Below are 19,367 nucleotides of genomic sequence, written 5' to 3' on the forward strand. Positions count from 1 at the left end.
AACCCTTGTAGCTAGGTCTACTACATGTGACTTTGAGTCCATTTCTATTTTTTTTGTTCAGTTAATTTCAGTATAGTATATGGAATGAATGTGCTATTGTTGATAATTGAATGAATGTAAATGAACTTGGTTTTGTTTCCTTTGTTCAATAGATTATATGTCTTACTTTATTTAGCATAAGTATCTCTTTTGTTCTCTCTACTATATGTCATATTTTATGTATGTAGTGTAGTTATTTGCATAAGAGGTCCAAAGATTGGTTAATGGAGTAGCTGAGAAACAAACAATCTGGGTATTGTCAAGTCATTAGTTACTTAGTAATCCAGGGATTACTCATTCTGCCATCTTTCCCTAAACTCTCATTGTTATATATTCAAGATTGTTTCCATATCCTGCATTTATTTTAGAATAGATTGAATTCAATAAGTTTTTCCCCATTTTTCACTTGCCTATGTTGTTTAAAGTGTTGAGCAATCTGGTATTTATGATGCAGAGGCTTAGATATCCTAGGTTTTCTTCACTCCACATGATCCTTTTTTTCCTCTAACCATGCAATTGTTAGCCTTGTTAGGATCTTCTCTTAATTATGATCTCCAAGATCCTTGTTATCAACTTCTCCTCCAAGTTATAGTTGATATTTGGAAGACTCCAAGGTCACAAAGTTGAACTAGTCCAACTAGTTCCCCAAAAACCTAGCCTTCTTCATTATTTTTCCCTCCTTGAATCCCAAAAATATACCTGGGATCTTTCCACACATTCCCTTAGACACCTTCTTAGTCCATCTAGAGTCACTCTGAACCCTTTTCCACACTTCTAGACCCTTCACCAATCCAATTCACTAGGAGACCTAATTGTCTAGCCCCCATTAGGTATAGTTTCACTATTTTGAGCTATAAATTCCAAAAAAATCAAATAAACTTCACACAAGACCTTGAAATTATTCAAGGTACTTGTGAATACTATCAAATTCCAAAACCCTAACTTTTGGCTACACCCATAACCTTATTTTCCATTAGGACCTAGTTTTAAGCCTACAAATTAGGCCTCTGGACCAGTGAGCATAAATAATTGTCAAAATGTCCTCCAATATTTGTTTCAACTCCTTCCACATCTAAATCATGTCAAGAGATTATCTAGGGAATCCATGGACATGATCTAATCTCTTCTACAAAGCTATGGATGCATGTGCCAAATGTAACGCCCCACTCGAGAACCCAAGAGAAATAAACCTAACATGTTACAATGTTTACTGAACTATTTTTAAAAAAAAAATTTATTGAAGTTTATAAAACATCAAGATAACATTAATGCAGAAGCAATATGAACATACACATCAAATACACATATGCAAATATAGATACAATTTCAATTCCTCAAGAGTTTCGTTACGTTGAGTCACATTTAATAATTTTAAATTAATTAGTTTAAGTTCCAAGTACAATGTCTCAAGATCATAAAGGAATAACAGATACATAATCACATAAGAAAATGCATAAGTATAAACAATACAATGAAAGTACATCCAATCAATAACATCCACTGCACATGTCGTAGGGTATGTGAGAAAATAGATATAATACATCAGAATACATGATAACATACATACATCATCTGAAAAGAAGTCTCTGAGATAAGAAATAAGAATGATAAAGGTACATCTTCTGCAATGAACATCCAATAACTGACAATGTGAAGAGGGGACCCAAATGGTAAGAAGACACTACCTCTCAACCGCATGGTTACCTAGTCAGGCTTCCACTCCCACCGTGCAGGGAAGATAATGAACGATCCACATACGACAAAAAAAACATAAAACATCCCTAGGAAAGGTACCCCTAATAGCCAAAACTACCTCAAAGGTAACACATGCTACTCAAGAAGATAAAATAATCCAAAGAAAGAAAGAACACTCCATCCAATACCGACATCACATAACCAAACATCATACACAAACCAAGTATAAACAAAATACCAAGATCATAAGATAAAGTTAACAAAAGATAATCACCTCAAATCAAAAACCACATGTCAAAAGAACATCATCATGAAACACCAATCATCATCAATGAAGGTATATATATCCACAATAAACACATCCAACAATAAGTACACCACATCCAACAATAAGTACACTACTAGAGGTACACAAAATCCACAAAGATCTACAGAGGAGACTCAGACTACATACTAGGGAGTGTCATCACACGACTGCTTGAGTTACCCTAGACTAATCTCTTAATAGACCCCGGACCCTCAAGCGTTGAGTTACCCTGGACTGGTTACTCTGAACCCCAGACCCTCAACATCACACATGTGGAAACTAGAAAGCCCTCTTAGAAGACGAGGCACTCATCTCATTTCCATCCTTAGTCTATACAAGCACTAAAGGCATGGGTAGATCAAAAATATCTAACTTATCTTTTTAGTGTGTTTTCCCCCCTGTACACTCGAAAGTGTCACACTCTAAACCATTCTATCCAAACAATTCCATGAGTTTGAAATGCTTGGATGCCGGCTTAGAGCTCCCTATCCACGGAGTGCAAGAGAGTGTATTTCAAGTTCAAGGGCTCTCAGATGAGCCTTGGAGATACTCTTCTTGCTAGTAAACCATGCAATGGGAGGTTCCAAAGACAAGATGCAAGAATGCAAATGTCCCAAGGAGTTCCTCAAGAATGCAATGCAACTAAAGATTAAACTAGAATGAATATGAAAAGTGCAGCTATGCTAGAATGTGAATGAGAGTGTTACAATACCATTATTTAAGTTATGTGAGATTAAGCTACATGTAAAAATGAAAGCTAAGCTAAGCTAGAATGCCATGATGCCATGGATGAGAGAATGTAGACAAGAAATAGAAGTTCTCCACAAAGCTCCAAAGAAACCTGTAGCATAACAATATTCAAAATGAGGATGGATTGAGGGGGAAAGCTCTCTCCCTTTTAAAGATGTATGGACAGTGGAGATCAAGGTGAAGATGGTGGATGATCAACGGTGGAATTCAAAAATAGGAGTGATCCATGTGCACACACAAATCAACCAATAGAATATAAGTTGACTTTTCATATAAGACAAAAGTCACAAAGCCTTTTCTTTTAATTGCAAAATAGAAAAAGGACTTTATGTGTGCACTTTAAGTGGGTTAGAAGAATGGGGTCTTTTATTTAATTAAAAGGGGACATGTTCTTTTAATCAAATATGAACTTAGGATAGTATAGTCAAACTATAGGTTATAATCAAATAAATTGATTATTAGCAATTTGGTCTATGTAAATGATTAAATTAATTTAGCCAAAATGTTGAAAAGGGGGCTAATAGTCTAGATGACCATTTTTAGGTGATTACACCCCCAACAGTTTTAATTACTAGATTATCACTTATTACATAACTTGCATTAGGTTACCCTGGCACTGACCACTTTGGGTCCCGAACCCCTATGCAAGCCACTCCCAAGTCACATACCTAGACAACCTCTCCTAAGCACATAAAAACATAGTTGTGTCCCATACCACAACAACCCTAAAGATCAAACTCGGTTCCTTAACAGGCAACCTGATAATAGGATGGTTCTCCCACCCAAGTACACATAAATGCTTCATTAAGTAAACCTCATAAATATAATTTTCAAACTGAATCACAAGACATATCATGACATCCAGTCACATAAATGGTATAACAGAAAACTCACAAACCTCTGGTGTACATCCTAGACTGGTCAACATCTAAACAACTCAAGAATCCACAAGCATAAGCCATACAAGCAAAACAACATAGTTTCATAGTCTGGGTTTGGTTTGAGAATACACAATTAAGTCAAAAGTAAAGTTTCAGTTTGGTGTTCAATGTATGTTCAAGTGTATACGATTCTCAGCATTACTCATACAATACACCCGTATATTTGTTTGAATTAAGGTTTAAATCTCTAGTTTAATACATGTTTTCAAGTAAGTAAGTTTTCCAATTAACCTTCATAATTAACCCATTACTATATTTGAATGATTACTTAATTACCCTCATATGACTTTAAATCCATATTCCAAATGATATAAGGATAACTATCTGATTAAAACACTAAAATAATAATTATTGATTTTTAAATAAATTTAATTGTAATTTAATTAAAACTCAATATCATTAATTAATAATAAGTTCAATATTTAATTCCATAACTTCAATATTGTTTAATCCAATTAAATTAATTAAATTAATACAATATACATTTATCCTTATTATTCATCTATTAATTATACATCGATTTAATAAATATTACTAAAATTTATTAAAAAGAATTAATAATTAATTATTTCAATTAGTTATAATTCATTTAATAACCTTGATAGTTAAGCTTTTTAAGCTAAATTACAAATTAAATTTAATTATATTAAATATGTTTTGATTTTCATAAACTTAACAATTGAAAATTTATAATAATTAAAAAAAAACTTTAATTAAAAATAATATTAATAATACTAATACTAACCTAAGCGATTGAGGCTCGCCGGCCATAGAGTATGGCGCCTGTCGTGCAGCAGGCTGACTGCTACCGCAGGCAGTGCCTACGTATAGCAGTACGCTTGCGCGCGACAGCGCATTAAAAGAGGGTAAGGGGGTAGGGGGTGGGTAAAACCCGCCCCTCCCCATATTTTAAAATTTTTTTAAAATTTTTTATATAACATTTAAATCGCCCACATTTTTTTTAAATAAATATTTGTTTTTAAAAAAAATTAAGAATTGTTTTATTATTTGATTATATATATATTATAATAATAATTTTTTTTTAAACATATTTTGCAAATATGGTCTGATAGAAGAATTTCTATTAACCATATATATATATAAAATTTGCAAAGTCCAAAATCAATTTCCAAATTCTTACCAAACCATCCGATAAAAAGGTTTGTCTAACATTCGAATTTCTCAATTAAATTTACTTTTAAACCTCAAACCCTATTTCAATTATCTAATAGATTCTCGTATTGTTTGATTTCTTATTCAATCTTATGCAATCCTCTAAAATAAATTCAACGAAGTATCCATCTAAGCCATGTACAGATATTTCTCAAACAAGAACAATATTGCATACCCGAAAAACAACACATGCAAAAGACACGGAGTAGACAGAAACTTGAAAAGTGAAAACTACTATACAATTAAACCACGAGATCCTACCTGGATCTGATGCTAACCTCTGACAACTAGATACAAATTCTTATCATAAGAAAAATCTTTCAAGCCACGTAAAATTCTTTTCTTTCCAAACCCTTCAAGTTGCCCTCCATAAACTTGTGTCTGAAAACTTGTGTCCATAATAATGACCCAAAAACCCTCTAATATAGACTCTAATTACCTTTAGGGTTTCTGTCACCACCACTTCTAAAATAGAATAATTATTTTATTTAATTAATTCATTCATGCACAATTAATTTTCTTTTTAAATTAAAATATTCTTTTATTATTCCTTCATGCACTTTAAGTGAATTGTTAAATTACTTTATTCGACTTTCCACTTTACTTTACTTTAAATTAATTTATTAACTTTAATCTCATGCGCACTATAATAAAATATCTTAATCAAGTTCACATATTTTATCTTTTAAATTAATCTCTTATATTTTAAACTCATTCATGCAAACTTAAAACATATTCATAATTTAATATCTTTCTCCTTTTAATATATTTTTGAACGTTTAATTTGATAAATATTTATTAACTTAAATAACAATAATATTGAGCATTTATTTAAAAATGAACTCTAAATATATTATTATTAAATTAAATAAATATTATCACGTTCTAAATTTATTCTTAAAACTTTTATCTTCAAATCCAATTCTTTATATTTAATTAATTTCTCAATTAATTAAATATAATTAAATATTCAAAAAGTCATAATAATTTTTCAATAATTTAAGTTATTAATTTAATCTTTTAATTAGACTTAATTAACAGAAAATTCATCAAAGACTCACAAAACAACATATGCATAAAATACTCACGGGTTTAAAAAGGGTAGACAGTTTGTTACGAGTCCTCCTTGCAGGACAAGTATTATAGGCTTATGGCTAGGATTGGACCTGATCATTATCTTCCCATTCTCACCATTTGAGTATTTGTAATAGGGCACACTCATCCTAGCAATTCAGGGAAGTCGATGTCTGGTACCTGCATCCTGCATAAAAGACGAGCATGTACATGTATATAATATATCTAAACTAAACAAACAATGGCGGGGAGTGGTTCATTGTGTAGATCCCGACTAGCAGGTGACTATGACTCCCTCCCTTAACCACATCAAACACATCAGACAGAAAGATAAAATAAACACGTGCACCATACACATGCAAGTATGGGGTAAGTATCGTAAAAATCACAAGTCTAACATCAAATGCGTACATATAATAATGCATCTTTATTAATAAAACATAATCATCACTAAAGACATCATGTTAACATTGTTACAAAAGAAACCACATTTACTAATTAGGAATCATTAAGACATCATTAACGTCATGTGAAATGAAATCAACAAGTATATATGTAATCCAAAACATGAAATAATATTGTAAATCCAATATCTCTAAACTACTCAAAGCATAAAATCAACCTAAAAGAATTTGACAATGATACAGAAATGCGATCTAGGGACAGGCACTACACCAAAGCACTATTATCCCTGTCTTGGCTCACTTGTATTCAACAATCAACCATAGGGCTTCCAACTTAGTCTAGGAAATCCATTAAAATGAAAAAAATAAAAGATTTTTTTTAATTAAAAATCTCTAACCTTAATTCCCCCATAGATTCAGTCAATTCCACTAGTGGGTTCTTAGGTTAGAGCCATTTCTAGCCAAACAACACTATGATTGTCCCTTACAACTAGTGACCTGCAAAAACCCCTAACTTTGTACAATAATAAATTGAAAAAAAACTAATTAATATCAATGAAATATATTTGAATATTCTACATCCCCAATGGACTTGATCACTCATGCCAATCTAGACAAGGCTGTACAGGAACAAGAAAACAACACAGTTTACACAAATGTTGTCACATTAATTCGTACAGGAGTGCCAAAAATATTAGTTGCAATCCAAAACTTCATTAACCTTCTCCAAACATCAAATCCATGCTTATATCCCAAGAATGGGTGGTTATAACTGATCTAACTACATCTTTCTCCATGCTTGCAAAAGTTGTCAAAATTGCTATCAACTTTTTGCAACATGAGAATTTTGCCTCATTTTGGAAACTCGATGGGTGAGTTTGACCACAATGAACCTAGATAGGGTCCTAAAACAATCCTCAAACTAATACTACACTAAAATAGCAACCTTCCATTATTTTAAGTGAAAATAGCAAATTTTCACCTAATGAGCACTATGGGCTCTTACAAACATGTAGTTGAACAACATTACATCCAACCTATTGTATCTTATTCAAACACACAAACAAATCCATAATCCAACTCAAAATAAATAAAAGCATAAAAAGGGGGAGGTTCCTTGCACCATACTCCCTTGGGACAAAGAACTCAAGTCCTTTGAGTTAGGAGGTCCTCAATGGTGACTCCATATTTTAGAATGTCTACATATGTCATCCAAGTAGCTTCAACATTAGGTAGGTCCTTCCACTTGATTAGGTAATCCTTTTAGTTACCCTTCCTTGTCTTCTTGAGCATTTTAGAATCCAGTATACTATCCAGCTTCATAGGTGTCATGGTAGGTAAGTCTTTCACCCAATCATCATCCTCCAATTCCCCAAGAGTAGATTGACCTAAGTCTAAGGGTGGTCCCTTGTAGGGATACAAATCACAAACAACAGTTATTCACATCCTTCAACACCATGGTAGAAAGTGCATATCGCATTGAGGATGTTGCTATCAAAAGAGGTGATATTTCCATAAACAAGGATAGAATTAACAATGGAAACGGTAAAGACAAAGGAAAACCTTGGAACAAAAACAAGTATGTTGTCAATGACGGAGTAGTGGACACTCCTAAGACTAAGGAACCTGCATTTAATCTTTCCAATGCCATCTATGCAACAAAGCAACAAGAAGGTTCAAAACCACAAACCTTTGACAAAGGCTCTAAATTTGCAAAGAAGCGACGTGTTTACACACCCATGGTCGAACCTTATGAAGTGGTTTTAAAAACCTTAATTGCAAACAAATTGGTTACCTTGCCAGACAACTCACGTCCTTACGATCCACCCGTTAGACCTCCATGGTGGAGAGAAGATCATACTTGTAGCTATCACCGAAGTAAGGGACATAACACAGAGAATTGCTTCAAACTCAAAGATGTAATTCAAGACCTCATTGAAGCTGGCAAAGTTGTTACAGATGGCCTTGTTAAGAATATTGATCATAAGGCTTTCCAAAAACCATTACCTAAATACGAAAAGGGTGAGACCTCAAGGGTAGCTGCCAAAAAGAATCATGACGCCAAAATCAGTTATGCTTACGCTAACACTGATAATGTTATAAGCATGCTTGAGCCCGTTGAATACATATGTATGACAAGCTCCAACAATGACAACTGGCCAAATTATGATGCTGAAGATGAACGACCAAGAGTGGTCTTAAGGACACGATCCACTCCTCAAGATCATACTGATACTAGACCCAAGGTGGTACTTCGAGTGGCTGAGTCTTCATCTTCTCAAGGTGAACCACTCAACGCTGTCACTAGGGTGCAATCTAAGGTTGTCCTAAAAGTTGCTAATGATCCTAAAAATGCTTCATCATCTAAGCAACCAATTACTTCCAAGATCTCCAACTATGATCTTGTTAGCCAACTACAATGCACACAAGCACAAATATCCATTTTCGAATTGCTAGAGTTATCTCCTTTGCACAGGGATATCCTTGAGAAGGCTTTACGTTATGCCAATGTTTCCATAGATATTGATGCGAAACAATTCCAAGCTATGGTGAACCACATCTCCTCGCCTCACTATCTCACCTTTTGTGAAGAAGATGACCGAGCTCTCAGTCATCCCCATAACCTTGCTCTTCATATCGAAGTTTAAATATTTCGCACTCGCGTCCATCAAGTCCTGATAGACAATGGTGCAGGGTTAAATATCATTTCGTTCAATGTAATCCAACAATTGGGCATGTCTGAATTTTCCATCAATCCTAAGCGCAAGATCACTATAAAGGCCTATGATGAGGTTGAAAGGCCTTCTAAAGGTCTAATTGTACTTCCAATCAGAGTTGGTCCAGTTGAGAAGAATGTTGTTTTTCAAGTCTTAGACATACCACTTGCATACAACTTGTTGTTGGGACGACCATGGATTCACAATATGCAAGTAGTACCCTCTACATACCATCAGTGCATTAAGTTCCCTTTTAATGGTACTGAAGTAGTTGTCCCCGGTGACAACTCCATGTCTATCAACACATTATCTGCTACTGAAATGCTAGTCCCACACAATCGCTCTTCTCATGAGCTAGCACCATCTTTCACAGAATGTGAACAAAAACTTAAAATGATGAGCCTTGGTATGGGCGAGTACACTTTGGACTCTATTGCTGCCTTACCAATTTCCCCTCGGTCCTATGGGAAACCAACTATTGCAACACATTGAAACTTCTCCCTCACTCTCGCTAATTTACCCAAATCTCATAGATTGGTCTATCCAAAATCAAAGACCTGAAATATGGTCTTTCCAAAATGACTATGAGATCGCTTGTTATCTAAACGCAATTGAACCTATCATTTCTTCCACCAGCGAACCCATGGTTAACATGACAGAATTGGATATCAAGTACCTCAGTCAAAAAATTAAAAGGAAAAATAAGTGATCAGACGGCGAAAACCACATTGTGGGTGTGTCTGACCATCAAAAAAGTAAAAATAAAGGCGTATCTAACGGTGAAAACCTCTCTGAGGCACCTGTGGATGAGGTACTTGGTAGTCTGCCAAGCTATTTCCAGGATAGATCTTCGGTTCTAGTCGAACCTACAAAGCCTATCAACTTGGGGACAGAAGAGTGTCCTCAGATTATCCATGTAGCTCAATCTTTGTCAAATGAAGAAAAGACACTATTTGCTCAATTCTTTCAAGACAAGAAGGTCAACTTTGCATGGACATACTCTGACATGCCAGGGCTTGATACAGATCTCATCATGCATCACTTATCAATCTCATCAGATGTCAAGCTTGTCAAACAAAAGTTGAGAAAAATGCATCCATATGTGGCCCTACTGGTCAAGACAGAGTTAGAAAAACTATTGAATGCAAACTTCATTAGGGTCATTGATTATGCCGAGTGGATTTCCAACATTGTACCTGTCTCCAAGCATGACAAATCCATACGAGTTTGTACTGATTTTAGAGATCTCAATAAAGCGTGCCCCAAGGATGACTTTCCACTACCAAACACCGATATGATAGTGGACATGACTGCGGGTTATGAGATGTACTCGCTCATGGATGGATTTTTTGGGTACAACCAAATAAAGATAGCTCTAGAAAACCAAGAAAAGATAGCCTTTACATGTGCATGGGGTAACTTTTGCTGGAATGTCATGCCTTTTGGGCTCAAAAATGCTGGCGCTACATATCAAAGAGCAATGACAACCATCTTTCATGATATGATGCATAAAAACATGGAAGACTATGTTGATGACACATTGGCAAAATCAAAGAAACGAGACACACATCTCAAAGACCTTAGTTTGATATTGGACCATATGGAACAATTCCAACTTAGGCTAAATCCAAAAAAATGTGCCTTTGGTGTCACTTCTGGAAAATTGCTAGGTTATATCATGTCAGCAAAAGGCATTGAGGTTGACCCTGAAAAGGTCCAAGCTATCATAGATATGCCTCCACCAAAGACTATCAGTCAGCTTAGAGGTCTGCAAGGACGACTACAATCCATAAGAAGATTTATCTCTCAATTAGCTGATAAGGCTCAACCTTTCAATAAAAATCTGCATAAAGGATCTACCCATATTTGGAACAGTGACTGTCAACAAAGCTTAGACCAGATCAAAGGCTACTTGGCAAAACTGCCAGTTTTGATGCCACCCATTCTGGGAAAACCTTTGATTCTGTACATTTCAGCTACGGATTCTTCTCTAGGAGCACTCTTAGCCCAAAGTGATGAGACGGGTAAAGAAAGAGCCATATACTATATCAGTCAAACTTTGGTGGCTTATGAACTAAATTATACAAGTATAGAGAAGGCATGCCTTGCTGTAGTTTTTGCCTCCCAAAAACTTCAGCATTATATGTTGGCCCATATAGTTCACTTGATTGCCAAGATAGACCGTTTGAAATATTTATTAACTAAAGCTGCACTTACTGGTCGCCTTGCTAAATGGATGATGATTTTTTCTGAATTTGACATTCAGTATGTTGAATGTAAGGCAATCAAAGGATAGGCCATAGCTGACCAATTGGCTGACTTCCCACTTGAAGATGTAGCACCTATGCAAATTGAGTTTCCAGATGCCTCGATCATGAACATTACTGACAGAACATGGAAGATGTTTTTTGATGGATCCCATACACAGAATGGAGCAGGAGCGGGGGTGTTGTTTGTTTCCCCTCATGGTTATACGATCCCAAAGTCTTACAAATTATTGTTCTCATGTACAAACAATATTGCAGAGTATGAAGCATTAACAAATGGGATCAAAATGGCCCTTGAATGGCGAATAACTGAGCTACACATCTATGGGGATTCTCAATTGGTTGTGAACCAAGTGAATAATGAATATCAAACAAAGGATGACAAGTTGATCCCTTATAAAAAGTTGATAGATGCTCTAAGGAATTATTTTACTTTTGTAACATTCCAACAGATTCCTAGAGCAGAAAACAAGGCTGCTGATGCTATGGCCACCTTCGCATCTATCCTCTAATTACAAGAACATGAATCGCGATTTGAGTTCCTGGTGGAAGAATTGCTCCATCCAGCCTATGATTCCTCAGATAACTAGGTGATCTACACTGTTGTGGGTCACAATTCCTCCTGCTATGCGGCTATTTTCTCCTACCTACGTGATCAGGTTATTCTTGAAACCCTCACGTGCAACCAAAAATGCCAACTCCTTCGTAATGCTTCACACTACACTTTGGTCTCTGGTGACCTATATAGGAAGGGTCTAGACGAAACGTTGCTTAGGTGTTTAGAGCTAGAAGAGTCTGAGAAGGCACTTGCCGAAGTCCATGATGGCATTTGTGGGGCACATTCTAATGGCCTTGCACTTGCCCAAAAATTGCTTAGGACGGGTTATTACTGGCCCACCATGCAAGCTGATGCTGTGCTCTATGCAAAGTCCTGTCAGAAATGTTAGCTCCATGGCAACTTGATACATGCTCCTGGGCGAGAGTTAATCCCTTCTGTGACATATTGGCCATTTCAGCAATGGGCCTTTGACTTGGTAGGAAAGATTCATCCAAGCTCATCCAACGGTCATAAATTCATCATCACAACAACAGAGTATTTCACTAAATGGGTTGAAGCTGTACCATTATCTGCTGCTACAGAAAAACATGTTGCCCTATTTATACTGAATCACATCATTTGTCGATATGGTATCCCATCCTCTATTGTTACGGATAATGGAGGGCAGTTCAAGAATAAGGACTTAAAACAGCTGTGCAAAAAATTTTGAATTAAACAACATTGGTCCTCCATTTACTATCCCCAAGGGAATGGCCAAGCTGAGGCCTCTAATATAACACTGCTGAAAATCCTACACCGCACAATTCACAAGTTTGGGAAAGATTGGCACTTGCAAATAAATCTGACACTTTGGACCTATAGAACCTCTAGTCATACTCCTACAGGGGCTACACCCTTTTCTCTAGTCTATGGCTTTGAGGCTGTTCTCCCATTAGAAGTCGAGATACCTTCTTTGTGCATCTCCTTACATGGGTTAATAACCGATGAAGATCATAGAGCTATGCAAGTACAAGAATTAAAGACTCTGGATGAACATCGCAAGGCTGCTTTTGATCACATGAGAGCTTATTAGAAGCGCATGTCTACACAATATAACAAGAAGGTTCACCCCCGTGAGTTCCAAGTTGGTGAACTCGTGCTTAGAGAGAATCCCAAAAATCAGCAAAATCGGGAACAAAAAGGGAAATTTGAACCTAACTGGTTGGGTCCTTAAATTATCACAGCAGCATTTGGGTCTGGTGCTTACTAGTTGTCTACTTCAGAGGGTGAAGAGCTTGCAGAGCCTATCAACATCCTACACTTGAAGAAGTTCTATACTTAGAGGCTTGTTGCTTAGCTATCTTGTATATATCTACGATCATGAAAAAATCCTAAAAATCAAAAAAGTCCTCAAAAAATGATCATCTTAGTGAAAACCTAGCAATAGGCACTTTGGTGTATCAAAAAACAAAAAAAAAAGTCCTGAAAAAATTTGTCAAGTGGTGAAAACTTGGATACAGGCGCTACTTGAAACCCTTACATCTATGTCTATCAAACTCAATCATCCACTTTGCTACACATTTCCTATCTTGGAATTGTTTCTTGTCCTCATCTCGAGGGCATAGCTACTTAGCCTATTGAGTTATTCTTGTGCATTAGGGTTTCTTTGACAACTCACAAAACAATGTTTCTCAACACTTCCCCCACTTTGACATCAAGTGTTTTTTTTTAACACTTTACAGATAGTTTACCTCCGGTCTCTGATGTTGTGATATTTCTCACTATCAGAATCAAGTCTTGAAGAAATGGCCAAGTGACTTGCACACACGCACTTTAACAGTTAAATGACTGAGCTATGTTGATCTTTATCTACTTTGTGTGCTGTCAATGGTGATTTCTTTTCCATGTGTTCCCTCCCTAATAGTCTTTCAAGGATGTCATTGACTAGAAGACTGGGGGCATGGGACATATTTTCTTGATTTCTACTTGTGGGTATACTTTTGTTTTTCTATAGTGTTGTAAGCATTCGTGCTTGTCCTATTCAACACTTTGACTTATAAATGTATCATCCTTGACTGTTTTGCAAGACCGCACTCAGGGTTTATCCTGGCGCTTATGCCTTGATACAGGTGTAATCTTGCTAAATTAAACTTAGGGAATCTAATCGCGTAGTTATCTTGACTTACATGTCTCTGATGCTTAGATTGGATTTCCACATACCTATCTAATATCGATCATATTCATATCCTCATAGTTATACTAGTGATGGTTGTATGATCTCATGATGTCCCTAATAAATGCTCAATGATGAAATTAAGAGTCTAAATGTTATGCGCTTCTTGCTGGTAAACCAATTTGCATCGTAGTTTTCATTTTAGGTTCATGTCATTTTTTTCTAGTTGCACATTCCTACATGTGGGAAGAGCTCTCTCTCTTCATCTTTTTCATGGACATATCAGTTAGTTGCTTTTATCTTTCGCTTCTACTTGTCTTTTCACCTTCTTAATCTTTCGCTACATTTCTTTGCTAACCTGTCATCACAAGGGGTTAATCCAAAAAATCATCACATACGATCTATCCAAGTGTCACATTTTCACAAAAATATTTAAATCTATACCACCCATATGAGAGACCAAAAACAATACACATAAGCATATACACATACATGAGCTGAAAACAAAAACTGAAACATCACATGAAAGCTGAAACATACATTTTGAGACAAGTACAAAAGAATGTCGATAAACCCAGTATCTCATATATATATCAAATGTGTCATGGTACATATACAAATGTGAGATCCAAAATCTGGATATATGTCTCAAAAATACATAAGGTACAAATCAAAACACAATGTCATGTCTGACTGCCACCCTCTACGGCTGGTGCTGGCCCTGGTGGAGGAGCCTGTCTCCTATCTGGTGCCTGCACTACACCCTCTAATCTTCCCGCTCGCTCTGAATAATCAGGAAGACCCTGTCCTGGTGGTACCACACTCCTATAGGCGGCATAATAGTATGCAGCTCAGGCACCATGATGCGCTGCCTCTTGCCTCGCAACATCTCGCTCTCAGCGCAACTCATCTGCTCGTGCTCACTCGTCCATCAGTTGTTGATCTCATACTGCAATGGTCACCCGAACTGCCTGCAGCTTTGCCTCCAAGGCACGGATCCTCGCACTCTGCTCCTCTCCTCCTGCTGGCTGCTTTGCAGGTGCCTCTACCCTCACCGCTCACCATCTCCTCAAGGGCACCTCCTCCTCTCCTCCTGTTGGCTGCTCTGTAGGTGCCTCTACCCTCACCGCTCACTGTCTCCTCAAGGGCACCTCCTCCTCTCCACCATCATCACCATCAAACTCTAAGGACTTCTCTACCGCCTGCCTCACCTGCGCTCGCATCCTCCTCCGCCCTACTTGGGAACTCTCCCCCTCCATCTGCCTACCCCCTCTCCCTCCTCCTCCTCCTCTACCGCCACCTCCACCTCCCACTCCTATAGGTGTTGCATCTGGATGTGTGAATCGAGGGTACGATTGTCTCTGCATCTCATAAAGATACCCCAGATCAGCCCCTGCATCTGCCACATCTGGCGATAATCCCAGGGAGTCGCCACTAGTGCTGCGGTATCTCGAACTGCTGTCTGATAGTCCAGCATCGGCAGCCATCCCAATCCGTCATCTATGCGCATTCGGGCATAGGTAATAGTCTCCACTGACACCACTTGTCGCTCTGCAAACTACCGCCATATGTGACTGATCACAAACCGCTCCACAATGTCTGTGCTCCAACCCACCAACGGTCTGCTATACCGCATGTAATCTAACTCCCATGAATCTGACCACCGCTGACACTCCTGGTATGGTCGCCATGTGAATGTTGTCAGCTCATCAAACATGCGTCAGTAATAGGTCACATCTCCACTATGCCTCTGTGGGATGAAACCTCTATAGCAAAAAATGTACGGCTGGCTGCGTTCTCGTGGCTGCACCCGTGGTCGGATCACAGCGATGTGCTCCCAAGCCCAGATCTGCGCTAACACTGCTCTGCATGCCCATGATCCACCCTTATGATATACTATCTCATGAAGCTCATGGTACATCTCTGCCAATATCACAGGCCCCCATGCCATCCTACGTGGTCGGGAGATTAGATCATATACCAGCTGACCCCATCCTAGTCGAAAGCCCTTCTGGCCTCGGTCTATCACCAGGGCCTGGGCTACCAAAGAACATAACAAGCTAGGCAAAGGATAATCATATCCATACTCAGTCATCAATCTCTCCCAACTCAGGTGATGATCCAGAATGGTCACATCCTGGAAAAGCTCCTGCACTCATGCTCGCCCCTCTGTCGAGGTCATATCATAGTACACCTGTGCCATCATGAAAACTTAACATCAGTACACCTGGCATCCAACATTGAAATGGCTAAATCAACAAACTACTAACCAAGTAACTTACCAGCTCGCCGTGGCATGGCACTCGCAGAATGCGATATACATCCTCCAAGGTAATCAATGCCTCATCAATCGGTAAGTGAAAGGTGTTATGCTCGCTATGCCACCTCTCTGCCAGCGCAGACAGCAAATCATGGTTTGCCCGAATATGGGGCACCGTAAAACCCAGCACAAGCCCATAGCCACTAGCGCAGTCTGCTCCTCATCGCTCAAATGCTACACAACGCGCAAACCAACCACCCTGGGAGCTCTAATCTGTAATGCCGAGAATACCTCCTATCCAGGTAAAACAAGCAATCATCAGTAATAGTCACATGACAAAAAAAGCATTAAGAAAAACAACAAAACTAGCTGTACGACACTTTTTACAAATAGAGTGCGACACATTTTTTGAAATAATGTCGCGTGACACCTTTTTAAATACGAGTGCAACATTTTTATGTCGTGTGACATTTCACACCGTGTCGTGTGACATTTGGGTGTCGCCCATGCGACAAATTTTCCTGAACAGTGCGACACTTTTTTCGAAAAAATGTGTCGCGCGATAATATTTCTGAGACCGTGCGATACTTTAAAAGTATCGTGTGACTTTTTTTCAAAAAAATTTAAAACATGTGAAAAACTCACAAAAAGTTTGAAAAAGCAATAAAAAGATAGTCACTTACCGGCGCCCCATATCGCTCTGGCCAGTTGTGCAACCGGCTGCGCTCGAAACGGTATCGATGAAGAGGAATGTTCACCTGAGCCATGATGCTATGTGGACCACACAAAATATCTCAAATCACAAAAAGACAAATGAATAGTGAAAATGACACTTGGACCCCTTTTACAGCCTCCAACCTCGTTTTGACTTAATTTTTAAAACTCCTCGAAATTGCACGAAAATTGCACCCCTAGCTAATTTCGACGTCCTGGATCCATTTTCGAGATTAAAATTGAAATTTGAGTTCATCTTAATGGTCAAAATCACATTTTAAAATTTTTCCTTCTTTTGAGCAGTTAGCTGACCGTTTGAGGTCTAATCTTTGAATCATCGCTGGGGCATCTTCATTTCTTCATGTCTTCATCATTTCTATACTTCATATCTCCTTCTATTCACCTTTTCACATCTAAATCATCTCTCTACTAGATTTGACCTAATTTTTATGCTATATCCTTCAAGGTCAACTCTAGTCAAACTGGGACATTTTATCAATTTCTTATAGTCATTCTTGGGTTCTAATCATCTATCTGTCATCTTGGATATTCTAATTTTCTCATGTCTAGCCAGTTTTTGCATCCCCTTACCTCATTTCAATTTCGATCCCGAGGGGGCAGAAATACTCTATTGCTGATTGTTATAGCTATCTATTTCTTAGGAGCATTTGTTTGACCTTATCACTTGCCCTCGGTCTATTCACTTTGCTAGGTGTTAAAATTCTTTTTGGATCCTAACATAATCTTCCTAATGTTCAGTACTACCACTATCAGGCTATGCATTTAGGACTTACTATCTATTTCTGCATTCCATTTTTTGGAATCAGACGTCTATATCTATCACCGCCTACTTGGCTTTCTATTTTATTTGACATAATGTGTTCCCAAATCGATCACGCATTAGTCAAAGAGGGGCAAATCTAATCACCTAAAAATGGTCATCTAGACTATTAGCCCCCTTTTCAGCATTTTGGCTAAATTAATTTAATCATTTATCTACACCAAATTGCTAATAATCAATTTATTTGATTATAACCTATAGTTTGACTATGCTATCCTAAGTTCATTATTTGATTAAAAGAACATGTCCCCTTTTAATTAAATAAAAGACCCCATTCTTCTAACCCACTTAAAGTGCACACATAAAGTCCTTTTTCTATTTTACAATTAAAAGAAAAGGCTTGTGAGACTTTTTGTCTTATGTGACAAATCAACTTATATTCTATTGGTTGACTTGTGTGTGCACATGGATCACTCCTATTTTCGAATTCCACCATTGATCATCCACCATCTTCATCTTGATCTCTACCGTCCATATATCTTTAAAAGGGAGAGAGCTTTCCCCCTTAAAGGATCCATCTTTTGAATATTGTCATGTTGTAGGTTTTCTAACAGGTTTCTTTGGAGCTTTGTGGAGAACTTCTCATTTCTTATCTCATTCTCTCATTCCATCATATTAGCACAAGATCATATGGCATTCTTAGCATAGTTGCATTTTAGTTTAGCTTTGATTTCTTGCAATAATCTCACATAGTTTAAATATTTGATTTTGTAATACTCTCATCCATGTTTAGCATAGTTGCATCTTGCATTTCCATTCAAGTTTAGTCTTCCATCTTGCACTTCATCTTTGAGGAACACATTGTAGACACTTGCATTCTTGCTCTTGTCTCAAAGAACCTCCCATTGCATGGTTTACTAGCAAGAAGCACATTTCTAAAGCTTGGCTAAGAGCCTTCATGCTTGAATACTAGCTTCTTGCACTCCGTGGATAGGGAGCTCTAAGCTGGCATCTAAGCATTCCAACTCATGGAATTGTTTGGATAGAAGGGTTTAGAGTGTGACACAAATCAAGTGTACAATTAAATCCTTTAACAAGTTCACACCTAATAGTGTGTTTTGTAACCTATAACAAGATTAACTCTTAATCGAGCTCACTTCAGAAGAGTGAAAAAGTGGTAACATATTACTTGGTCATTTTTCAAAAATTGGGTTTCCACATTAAATCGTAGTGTCATACTTGTGTGAATGTTTCTTTCATGTGTTATGTTGTTCACTGCTATATTTTTCTGCAATTTAGCTAACACTAAAATAGAGAGTTGGGTGTTGATATGAATAAGTTGAATTATTGATAATTTGCTAAATTGAATCAGTGGATGTATGAGCTTGATTAAGTTGTTAAAAGTTGTATTGGCACATCTGGACCTGAGGATAACTGATTCACCCCTCCCCCCTCTTAGTTATTCTAATCTCTTTAATAATCCTTTCAACTAGTATTCTAGGCTTCAAACAATGTAGAAATTTCTTTTAGTCTA

The sequence above is a fragment of the Cupressus sempervirens genome, chromosome 5 (assembly GCF_028749045.1).
Source record: "Cupressus sempervirens isolate cs-2001-9-10 chromosome 5, ASM2874904v1, whole genome shotgun sequence".
NCBI lineage: Eukaryota > Viridiplantae > Streptophyta > Pinopsida > Cupressales > Cupressaceae > Cupressus > Cupressus sempervirens.